Raw genomic sequence first — 12,966 nt, 5'->3', positions numbered from 1 at the left:
CATTTTTTTTTCCAGTGGAACTAAGACAAAAACTAGTCTGCCAAAAAGACTCAATTGGACTGTGATCGCCAATAGGCATTAAATGTTAGTAAATAAGAAATAAGTGCTTCTTTACCAAATATTTATACCTATTTAACCAGTAAATATAAGTCAGCCTTATATCCAAACGAATATTTAATGGACCAAGAATAGATAATAGAAACCTTACGTACATACCTATGCCTTAATATTTTATCGACTTTTTGTGCTCGGTGCTTGTTATAAAAAAAAGAAAGTGTAACTTTGTAAAAAAAGTGAAAATTTGCGACTAAACTAAAATCGTGCGCAATGAAAGTGATTCTTTTGTACGTTATTGACTTCATCAAATAGGTGTGTACTTGTGTAAAAAGAATATCATGGAACGCTGCGATGGATTTTTGGTGTACCGCAAGCCGGTGTACCGGGTGTTCCAGTATTTGGAAACGTAAGTACTCTTCTAATATCCGGAATACAGGGTTATTTGTAAAATTATTTGTGGGGCCCTTATAAGCGATAAGGGACCCTTCCCTTCAAGACCATGGACGTTGCAATACATCCGAAACGTCGAGGTAATTCAAATATGTTTTATACGTGATTAAGTCTCGAATTAAACATCAAATAATGTGTGAAAATCGTGAAGGTTTAAATCAGATTATCTGTAAAATATTAACATCTATCTATATTTACTAACATCATAAACAACAACTTTTGTTCCATGACTTTTTACAAAACATTTAACAAAATAAACTTATTTTTTGTTATACTCTCTGACAGTTTTTAGATATTCATGTGGTAGTAAGTTCAAACGTGCAAGCGTCCTCCACGCCAACCCCGATTACCACTACTGCGTTATGCATCGAATTGGTATTTACGCTAGCGCTTTCTTTTGTTAGAGTTATCACCATTTAAAGCGATCTATTTACATATTTTTATTTTTCTACGAATGTAAAGTCTAATGAATTATTAAAAGTCAAGGAACGAAAGTTGTCATTTATGATGTTAGTAATATAGTCCTGTGATATTGACTTTTAATTTTAAGATTGTCATTTAATTTGTTTGAAAACTATTCTGCCATATCATTACTGTGACAACTGCGCTCCGATTGGGCAGCCCGAATTTAAAAAAATTGACGGAGGTCGTCAATTGTTTCACTTCTAATCGACCAGTTTAACTTGGAGCTTTGCTATAATTGACGAAAATTGAAAAATTACATAATTTATTATTTAATTACCGATGAAATGTGATTCCCTTTCTTTTATAATTAGATATTTTGCTGTTTTTCCCACACCTCCGAATGGAACAGCCCCTCACAGTTAGAGATATTTATCTTTATTACACACATAGGTCAGTTGTTGGTTGTTGTTCAGCGCAAACGAAAGTTGATATTAAAAGTGATATAAGGCCAACTTATTTCATCTCTATTTTTGTTACAAATAACCCTGTATACCGTCCCTCTGTTCACTAATTGCCGTATTTAACTTTTTTGTAACAAACTTATGGTTAGTAGTAGTTGTTTAGTAGCAGTAGAGTTTGTAGTGAAAGAGTTTCAGAGAAGTACTGCCACCTTACCTATTTCTACCGCCAAGCAGTATTGTGAGCATTACTGTGTGCCGGTTTTGAAGAGTGAAATTACAGGCACATGGAACTTGTCAAGTTATCGTCGGGGATAGTGCAATTACGCGTAACTAGCATTTGATTATGAGTCTCCATTTCGGTAATTTAGTCGCCAAATGAAATCCGCGTAAATGTCGTGTCAACCAAATTAGCGTGATTTACGGGAATCTATTGTTATCAGTCCGTAGACAACATAAATGAATATTTGCTGTGCAAAAATGAAGTCCCAGCCATTGAAATAACAAAATAGTAACGTTATATCCCAGGCACACGACTTGTTCGTCCCGTCACCTTATATCATAAATAAAGGTAAGACGTTTACTTTTGTATGGACATGAAATCGAAGGACTTGGATACGAGCTGCAGCAAATATTAATAATACATCGTTTATTTTCCTCCGTCATGTACATCATGTAGTCTAGATACTATAACAATCATAGGCAAAGGGTTGGGAGACAGGAGCTGAAACTAAACAACACCAAATTGTCGCCTCACATTCTCAAACTCGTATCTTAAGCACAAAGTAAATTGTATGTATAAATTTTGCAGGCTGACTTCACATCATGACATTTCCTTCATATTCACACACTGGCTTTTACCTATTCTTAAAGTAATGCATCGAAATTAACACCCTTGACAAGAAATTTAAAATTAATAGAAAGTTTTGCCATCTCCTGAATAATGACTCTTTAGAAGATACCAGTTTGAGAAAGTAAGGCATCGAAATATTAAACTGAAAATACACTACCTTGAAGTTTGCGTAATATGTTAGTTATGACATGGAGTCGAGAGACGGACGACAACAGATATTATATACATAGGCATAAGTCTTAACAAAGTGTGGCAGTGCCCTACGGACCCAGAGCATTCTAAGCGCTGTCTATTTTAGAGGCCACCTGCTTGCGTTTTTCAACTTTAATTCACGTTTACAAAAAATATATTTTTCCTTAGAAAGGAAGAAAGGTTACCTTCAGAATTTAACCTAATATACATTTTATAAAGTAAATCTAGAATATCAGTAATGTTTATGGCTTTCGTGTATACTATGTGCCTTTAGTGTTAACCTTCATGATAATAAATTATACAGAATTATTACCACATTATGGGGGAAATTACCCCAAAATATTTTCCCCATTATTCTTCCGAATAGAGTGGCCGCATGTTATGGACTAAAATTAATCAACCATATTATTCCGTCAAAACAGGCATGGCATATTGTTATTGTATTCCTAAATACCTTTTTAGTAAAACAAATCACACTAAGTGAAAAATTTTCAAAAAGCTTTTGTATCTGGTTTCTATTTAACTGTGAAGTAAGTATGTGGAAGTAAGTAAAACTGAAACTTGCTACTTTTGTGGCTTGCACATTGGTATTTACATAACTACCTACCTATTTATATATCTACATAGTGGTATTTACATAATCTATACATTTCTAGGTATTTTGTCATCAATTTGTAGAATTTTGGTTGAAATAATATATCATTGCATTGTTTTGAAATATAATGTTCCTTTTTTTGACTATAAATAACTTGTTTGTATTTATATTGTATTGAGTAGCAGTAGAGCTCCTTGTGCAAGAGTTCCTATAAAGAAGTACTACCACCTTACCTATTTCTACCGCCGAGCAGTAATATGAGCATTACTGCGGTCCGGTTTTGAAGGGTAAGAGTGCTGGTGAAATTACAGGCAAATGGGACTTGTGAACTTATGTCTCAGGGTGTCGGGCGCAGCGGCAGTGCCTCTCAGATCTTTGTGATTTAAAGCTCTGAGTGGCACTGCAATTGAGTCACGGGCGTGTCGCTTACCACCAGGCACACGACTTGTTTGTCCCGTCACTTAGTATTATAAAAAAAGAATAATAAAGACACCCAAGAATTTGTACTTTTTCTGAAGCTCGCAAATTTCAACTTTTTGTTGTCCTAACCACAAATGCTGTTAAAATGTTTTTGCAAAGAAATAAAGTTTTTTCATGATTTTATGTTAGAACCAGTTAGAAAATAATATTGATAACCCAGAAACAATAATCGTGTTCATCATATCAGCCGGAAGACGTCTACTGCTGAACACAGGCCTCCCCCAAAGATTTCCAGACTAGCCGATCGGATGCGACGTGCATCCATCGGTTACCCGCCGCCCTTACCAGGTCATCCGTCCATCTAGTAGGGAGCCGTGCTACTGAACGCCTTCCGGCTCGTGGTCTTCATTCGAGAACCTTCCTACGTAACCTTCCTTCCTACCCACAGCCACTTCAACTTGCTAATCCTTCGAAATTTAAAAAAAAAACAATAATCTTGTTACTTGGTGTAATTATTCTTAAATCGTGTATCTAAATAACATGGTGATGTTACAATATAAAAGTCATACCTTACTAATCATTCGAATGGGCAAATCATTTGCCTGAGTCGAATCCGAACAGAACAATCGTTCGACTCGAGTTGAGTGATTACCGATACCGAATATCCCATGGGGAAATTTAAATGGGGGAAATTTTTATAGATACCCCTGAGTCTCCCTGGGCTCAGGGGTATCTATAAAAATTTCCCCCCGTCAAAACAAAATTATGTGGGGACTCTCCCTCCAGACTGGAAGGCCTACCCCCACTAAAACCCCCCCCAGGGTTTACCTCTCGCCGGTTGAGTCGACCCCGTGGGATAGGTGAACATTCACCACCACGCCGCCCGGCCGTCCTAGCTTGCGCCCCCGCGCCAACGGAAGGGCGGGTCGGTTGTGCTCCGACCCGCCCCCCAGACGAGTGAGTCCGTGCAATGCAGGCTCCAGAGTCCCTATCCAGAGCCCACTGGTTTCACTAGGGGATCGGGCGAGCAGCGAACTGCCTTCGCCTTATCCCCGTTCGTCTGCGCCGAAGCGGGTATACCGAATATCCCTGCCGTTCGGTCAGGTGCACGAGTCCAATGATTATTATGTCGGAACTACTCGGTACTCCAACAGATCATTCACTATGTCCATATCAAAATATCCCTGTCCACGACACATTAACGGCTAGGTAATCACGAGCAGAAATACTTTATGGAATCTATGGATTAGTAATTCTTATTGGTAATGAATGATCATTCAGATCATAGTTTTCCAGTGGACACTGAAGAGTTCGAAGAGAGAGAGAGAAGAGCTCGGAAGCAGTTGATGCTGTGCATGGGGTGGTACCTTTAGATCATAAAATATGCTCTAAGGGTGCTACCGCATTTGAAAAAAAAAAAATCTGAATTATCTATGTAAACTACATAATTATATTTTTTCCTTGTGATTTTTTGTGTCAAGTTAAAAAAAAATATTTTCAATTATTTTTTGTAGTGGTGGGCGTTGAAATTTTTTTGTCTACTCTAAGTGGGCGTTGAGCCAGTAAGTTTGGAAATCTATGATATAGATCTTTCTAATACGACAATTAGAAGGTTATTAATTTGTCATTCGAATGACAGGATTAGTAAGTTAGAATTACTAACGAATCGAATATCAAAATCATACGCAATCGTGTATCGCTATACGTTACTTTGTAACGTTAGGTGCAATAAATAGGCAGGAATATACATAATATATAACGATTAACTAACTACACGTAAGTATCGTTGTACTTAACAGTCACGACCTTAATCGGAGGTTGAACAAGTCTTTCTTGACTTCCACTACTCGTATGTAAAGACCACTTCCTGATTTCTTTTAATCACAACATTATATTAAGACTTAGAAGAATTTTATATACTTCGTTACAAACTTATGAGTTTTATTAATTATTGGTTATTTATTGAGCATTAGCTATAGAGCCATCAGCTTAAAAAGGTAACAAATAATTAAGAAACTCAGTGTAATATCATAAAACTGAAAATGTATTCTTTTAAGAAACCCGCCATTTTTTTTCTTTCTGTTTTACTATGTTAAGTATAAAATAGATTTTATCGTAGTAGTACAATTTTTCGCCATAAGCCTTACTGCCAGATCTTTCAACTAAAATAAAACGAAGTAACAAATAATAATAAAAAATAAGAATACATTTACAAAGAGCCAAGAGTATTCAATAAAAAAAAACATTAAACAAATTGAAGTGTTTTAACAGCCCCTGGATATTATTAGGTAAATTGCCTGTGTCAATCAATTTTTAAATAATACATTGCGTATTTTTTTTGCTGAACAGTCTCGCCAACTTTGTTTTGTAACTAGTGTTATAATGATTTAAATGACCAAAGCTTAAATTATTTCTTTAATAACGAAAACTTTATTATTTTCTAGGAAAATTCATAAATAAATAAATTCACCAGAAAAACAAAACTTGCAGAGGAATTCATGTGAATTTCCTCTGTTATGAATAGTAATGATTTCATATATTCAGTATTTACCATTTAGTGTATAGAAACAACGAAAACCTGCCAAATTCATACAAATATCTGCCCTTCTTGTGAATGTATAATTAGGTTAAAGAGAACTTGGCCCCTTTTTCTATTTTATTGGTTAGCATAATTACATTGGCATAATAATAACCAATCGTTTAGATAAGACTGTTTGTGTTCCAAATTTAAAGTACATTATCTCAAATTTTTTTTAAAACTCCTATTCAAATTCATCGCGTAGGTGTTAATATTATTATGATAAAAGATTTATCTACAACACATTATGAGCATTCGTTACAGTTTATTTTAAAACTATTCAAAACATGTGCTTTTACTTACCAACAGCGAGAAGCGACCTATAAATAAAATGCGCCTACATGCGCTTCGAAAGTAGATTAACGCCTTATACGTAATTGCCTACTTTACATTTCACAAAAGAACTTTTTAAATTTATATTTATTCATTTAATAGGTTTGTAAATCGTCCTTGACTCGACGCTTGCGAAATCTACGCCCCCGCGAGACACCTCGAAATAATTAACCAACTTTCTACGTCTGCCCTTTTCGCACTATAGATAACATAGTGAAGTGCGAAAGGGAGAGGTGATGTAGGTGTATGATGTGTCCGTAAGCTATGTCTCCAGCCAGTCTCAGACAGCTGCGCGTGAGGTGCGGTCTTCGCGAGCGCGATCGATATTCAAAATAACGATTAGGCGCGATCGTTTCTAATTTAAAATATTTTCAAACGAACTTTGTTGCAGTGCGTTTTGTTTTTTGTGTTCAAATCTATACTGCAGTTTACAACTTTTTGGATTTCACAACATCAGGGGTCTTTAAGGCTAACACCATTTCTTATAGGAAGCTTTTTATGGTTCTGCCTACCTGTTATAACCTTTAATAAGACACAACTATAACTAGCAAACATGACATACTTCTAACCATCTGTTATGTTTGTTAAATAACCTTTTATCAATTACAATGGTTCAACTTCGTTTAATATTACCGCGAATTGTTACTCATACCAGGAAATATATGAATTAATTAGTGTGTTTGTAAAATATAATGGAGCTTTCCTCTCTTTGTAATGGTAATAACTATATTTTCCATTGTTAATTTTTGAATTTCATTTACTTTATGTATTGAACTGTATATGAATAGAGAGAAGTGGTTACCAGTATGTTTTTTGTGAACGATAAGAAGCTAAGGACATCCTGCAGAAGCTAACTAGAAACAGTCAATACAAAATTTTGAAGTTATTTTCTTCGGATTGTTTGTAGATTTGTTCGTGATATGTTGGTAGATAGATAATCTCAGTACAGAGTACTAAAATATGGACCTCAAAAGTTCGTGGAATTACATCAATTGGACAAGTTTTATTGAAATCGGTTACCGGATAGTGCGCGAAACCAATCCGGTTCCATCCCATAGTTTGCCACCCTTACAGATGAAATTAATCAATATCTTTTTAAGCTTAAGTAGGAGAGTTATAATTTTTCACACAGGTATGCACTGTTTTATTTAGTGAAATTTTTATGACTTTAATGTGATTAAATGTGCTCTTAATATGTGATCATTTTGGCTTTATTAAGGGCTTTTTATATAATGTCAAGTGACGGGATGAATAAGTCGAACTGGTACAATATAATGTCAACTAGCAGTATGTAAGGAGCAGTAGAGCTCCTTGTGAAAGAGTTCGTCCAGGAAAGTTTGGTCACGCCACCGCTCCTATTTCTGCCGCCAAGCAGTAATACTAGTATTTTCGGTTTTGAAGGGTAAGGGTGCTAGTGAAATTACAGACACATGGGACTTGTGAACTTATGTCTTATGTGTCAATTTTTTTATTCCAATTTTATCGATAGAGTTACAAGAATTAGAGATGATGTGGGTTATATTTTTCTGTATCTAATGGAGCAATAAACATTTTTGACGTAAATCCACGTATGCCATTCTTCCATGAGGTGTGCGCAATTAAAGCCTTCTGCCCTTCTTTGCCATGCCCTAACAGGGTATTATATAATAAGGACCTATGTATATTTAAGATCTTTGTAAACTTTAAATGGAGCAAAAAATTGAATTTAAAAAGTCAAAAGTGCATGCCGTGACAGGAATTTGAACCATATCGCCTTTATGAGAAGCAACAGTATTTCTACTACCAGCGCTCGGTTCTTACAATTTAATATAGGGGTATAGGACGACAATTTTTTATAGATAAGTATAATTGGTATAAATAATTGCTCATTAGTGCTTATACGCACCTGAAACCTCGTTAATATGCGCATAACGTGTGTATATTACAAGAGATTACGTAAAAAACATAGTATGGTTAGTTCTACCAAATAAATTTACATTACTCAAGCGGTTGTAACTCTTTTCCGATGCTTTTTACGGTCACGCTCCATCGGTTCTAAAATGGGACACCCGGAGAATCATCAAATATCGTTTCGACTCTAGGGTTGTAATCGACTTCGTATAAAATTCTTTTACGTTCCTGCGTAAATTATAATTCGCAAAAAAACACTACCAACATTGAGTGGTTCCTAGTGTCATGTCTGATGTTGTGACATTAAGAACTAATTTATATTAGTTACGTTCACTCGCGTTATCTATAGATAAAAGTCAGATTGAGTCGCTGTAATCTACTTCGTATAAAATTCTTTTACGTTATTGCGTAAATTATAATTTGCAAAAAACCACTGCCCCCATAGTGTGATTCCTAATTTCATATCCGATATTGTGACATTAAAAACTAATTCATATTAGTTACACTCATATTAGTTATCTATAGATAAAAGTCAGATTGAGTCAGGCGTAGAATGTTAGACGAGTATTTTTTTATGACACCAAGCGACGACGGGATGAACAAAGCGCCTAGTGATAAGTGACACGCCTGTCCTTAGCAGTTGCCCTGTGCCCGACACCCTGAGACATAAGTTGACAAGTCCCATGTGCCTGTAATTCACCAGCACGGTAACTCTTCAAATCGGAACGCGATAATGCTCACAGTACTACTCGGCGGCAGAAATAGGTAAGGTGGCAATACTTCCCTGGACGAACTCTTTCACAAGAAGCTCTACTACTACTAAAAGAAAACTAAATTAATCTTGGAAATAACGAGCGGAACCTTTTGCCTCTTCATTTATGTATTTACTTCATAAAATATTTAATATAGGCATTGTAAAGATTTTCATTATCCTATTTAAGAGCCGGTTTCTTGTTGGTATAGATATGATCTATTGCCAGCTCCTTAACTTTTGTGTACAAACCCGGACCCAATTCGAACCACTCTTCATTTCATTTTTCAACTGCAAGGCGGCTTGAATTATGTATTATGTATGTAACACTTTATTGTACAACACAACAAATTACAAATTTTTAACAAGAAATAAAACGTTATTGTACGCTAAACTTTGAATAATTGAAAGGAATGTTGACTCTTATAAATCTTGAAATTATATGTAGCTGTTCATTTTGACTCTCTTTTATTTTTGACTGTTATTCTCGATCTTTCTATCCTTCTCTTTCCTTTTATCTATTTCTCGATTTTGACCGCAAAACTCAACTTTCAATAATTGGAAAAACTAATCGATACGAGTCTCCTTTAGTAGTTGAAGAAAATTGCTTTCCAATTACAATCTTTGCAAGTTCCTTGAAAATTTATTAGTTTCCAGGTTTGCAAAGGATAGTACTTGTAAGGAACACGATATTCGTAGTAACCCTAAGAGGGTCGTTCTAAAATAGCCGTGACATTTAAGTGTCTCGCCGCTGACGCGCTGTCGGACGTCGCTCCCCTCTGATGACGTCCCTGAGATTCTCCAAGGGGTATATTTACATAAATTATTTATTTTCATATTAAAAACTAAATAATATTTTATTTTACATTTGAATGTCAAGTACAATTCATTCATGTTACAATTTACAGAGAGAATAATGTGGATGAACAGCTTGATAATAAAGGCCTAATTTAAAAAAAAAATAAAACAAAAACAAATCGACTATTCAAGACCCGTCAAGGTACGGTTATTTATCTTTTTTTCCAAACAAGACGGGGAAACTTATGCACGGAAAATAGTAGAAATAAAAGTAATTTAGAAAAAAGGATAAGGGAGGTTAAATAAAAATACTTAAACGTGAAAAAAATATAACAAATTTATATATGTATAATCTACACGAATATTGACGTTAAATGTAAAAACTAACGTCACTATTGTCAGCTTTTACTGATTGTCCTTTTTCTCTAAGGATTCTTCAAACCTAAATGTGGACATAGCGAAATCAAGATGGCAACATTATTTACTACTCTGTGTTGGTAAAGTCCTAAAACAAAAAAGCATCGACACGACAAAAGGAAGGCAGGTTACTTAATACTAAAATAACATTTAATATTGTAAAATTGAGTACGGGCACCACACTACATCTCGCCTGAATTAATCTAATCCGGGCAAGCCGGATATATCAAGAAGCACAATTTAAGGGAATGAAACGGTCGAAATTGTAGAGGGGAAAATCTCGATCAGTGGCCAGATTGTTTTCGGTCAACGCATAACAAAAAGTAGGTAGTTAATTATTTAGGTAGGTAGTTAGCAAAAGATGATAAGAGTGTGCGTCGATATAGAGGAGAAGTTCCTAATTTTTTTTGCCAATTTTTGCGTGGCATTTTTTTCTGTTATGCGTAGTCTGCCTTGTTAATATTGATTTTTTATACAAATTCATCAACTTTAAATGTGTGTTTGCTTTATACTCGTATTTTATACATTTGTCTCACAATTCCTGTTCATAAATCCAGTTTTGTAGTGGCACAAACGCAAACCTCGAAGTGCCAAAAACGAAAGAAAACGAGATTTCAATTGGACTTAATTTTTAACAAAGGCTTGACGCCATAGGGTTAGGGATTGTTACATAATGTTCGAAAATACTTACAATAACAAATAAAAGCGGTTCTTCCATCGGGAGCGAGATTGTAGTCTCAACACATGTTTTTGCGCAAGAATTTGTGTGTGACCCTTTTTGGGAGCTTTATGTGATTTTAAAACCTTTGAAGACGTAAACGAATCTAAACAAGAAATTAGACGGTTGCAACAATAGTCTGCGCCGGAAATAGCCAAAACGCGGACGTTGTCACTTGCACGCATACGCACACCACACGCGCGCGCAGCTGTGTTGTCAAACAAATAGCTCTCTAGTAGTCTAGCGCCAGTTTGAGATCACTGACTCATACGCAGCTACTTTCAATAAGAAGTTCCGTTGCGGCGGTTTTAAAAACAAATTTACTAGATAATATATCTCTGTAGAAGCACGTGCGTATTGTACATAAGTGCAAAGTTACATGCCTAGTTGTCCAGACGGTTTTATTTTGTATTGGAAATAAGTTAGATGAATATTATTTTTAAGTTGATCCTGTCGACTCTATGTTGCCTGTAAGTGATTGCTGTCTAACAATAAGGCAGTCAGTTGTACCCTGTCTTTTGCCTTTTGTTTGTCGCTGTGTTTTGCTTGTGTACAATAAATAGCACAAAGCATTTACTTTACACGTTTAGTCAATGGAAACGCTAAACAGAACATAAAAAACTGGAGAATAATAACACCAAAGTTGGGTTGCTTGTATGCATAGATAGATTGACGACATCGATGACCCCACGGGTTGCATTGTGATAGCTGAAGTCCCGAGTTAGATACCCGGTAGGACCAATTTGGGAAATGAAATTTTCTAAATTGGTTCTGGCTTAAGTGTTCTAAGTAGTGCCCCGGAGTGAATTCCGTCACTCTGGTACTCAGTACAGGGAATTTCCTATTGGTAGTGATTTCAGAGGGAGGTATTATCCACTCTATATATATTACTTGAAGTTTAGGTTAAAGTACCCTCCCTATTCTGATCTCTGCGTAGTAATAAGTGGAAACTTTAGAGGAGTTCCATGCCCAGCAGTGGGACGAGTATGGGTTGGTACAGTCAAAGAGACAAACACACCTCTGTTTACTCTGTGCTAGTTGAACGTAATTATTGGGTGTCGCATTCCGGGTGCGGCGGCCATTAAATAAATTGTCTCATTTCGGGTGCGTTCGTTAACCTCTCAACGTTTTTGTAAACAACTATACTTACAAAATTGATCATTAATGTTACTTAAAAATAATGTATGGTCTTACCACCGTAATCTAAGGTCTGTGGTTAAAACAGACTTTTTTCCTAGGCGTTGTATTTTATTAGACAATGCTGATTTACATTAAAACTAAATTGTAGGTATTTTAAATTTTTATTGAATTGATATTCAATTATTTTTTGTGAAATTACTCCACTAGTTTGTTATAATTATTAATACAAAGATCGAACACTCAGAAAAAATTCCTTCGATCCGGCCGTATTCGTAGGTATCGTATGGTAGAAATTTTTTTAGTAACGGGACGAACAAGTCGTGCGCCTGATAGTGAGCTATACGCCTGTCCATAACAGTTGCAGTGCCACTCAGAGCTTTAAATCGCAAAGATCTGAGGGGCACTGTCACTGCACTCGTCACCCTAAGACATAAGTTGACAAGTCCCATGTGCCTGTAGTTTCACCAGCACACTTACCCTTCAAAACCGGAAAACAGTAATGCTGACATTACTGCTTGGCGGCAGAAATAGGTAAGGTACTTCCCTGGACGAACTCTTTCACAAGGAGCTCTACTGCTGTTCAAATATTTTTTTACATTTATTTATTAATGACCACGGTAACTGGTCACACTTTTTAATGTTACTTTGTATCCAGGTCATCATATGATTTTTTTTTAAATACAGATACACCCAATTAATATCAGCGAAGTCAACGCATTGCCACTTTATGAGTTCTTTATGCGTACAGGCAAAGGCGGCGACGCGGGCTGTCAATTTAGGCCACCCGCAACTGAACTGTTATACCAATGGCGTTTAATGGCTATCATAAGTTTATAATTCGCATATGAAACCAAATATAGTCGTAACTCAAAGTTGTGGAATTGAGAAATCACGATTTGCAAAAAAAAAAA

The 12,966-nt window shown here is 35.8% G+C and overlaps 1 protein-coding gene across 1 annotated transcript in view; it reads left to right on the top strand.

Annotated features, from left to right (window-relative positions):
• Positions 1-435: 435 nt before the first annotated feature.
• The window catches only part of LOC113239789 (focal adhesion kinase 1), a 73,321-nt gene continuing 60,790 nt past the window's right edge, over positions 436-12,966 (top strand). The window contains exon 1 of the mRNA XM_026476921.1: positions 436-463. The gene's annotated coding sequence lies outside the window, so the exon portion shown is untranslated. The remainder of the gene's footprint in view (positions 464-12,966) is intronic.

The sequence above is a fragment of the Hyposmocoma kahamanoa genome, unplaced genomic scaffold (assembly GCF_003589595.1).
Source record: "Hyposmocoma kahamanoa isolate Upper Pololo Valley unplaced genomic scaffold, ASM358959v1 116, whole genome shotgun sequence".
NCBI lineage: Eukaryota > Metazoa > Arthropoda > Insecta > Lepidoptera > Cosmopterigidae > Hyposmocoma > Hyposmocoma kahamanoa.
The sequence above is the reverse complement of the archived record's forward strand: the minus strand, read 5'-3'. Positions and strand labels throughout refer to the sequence as shown.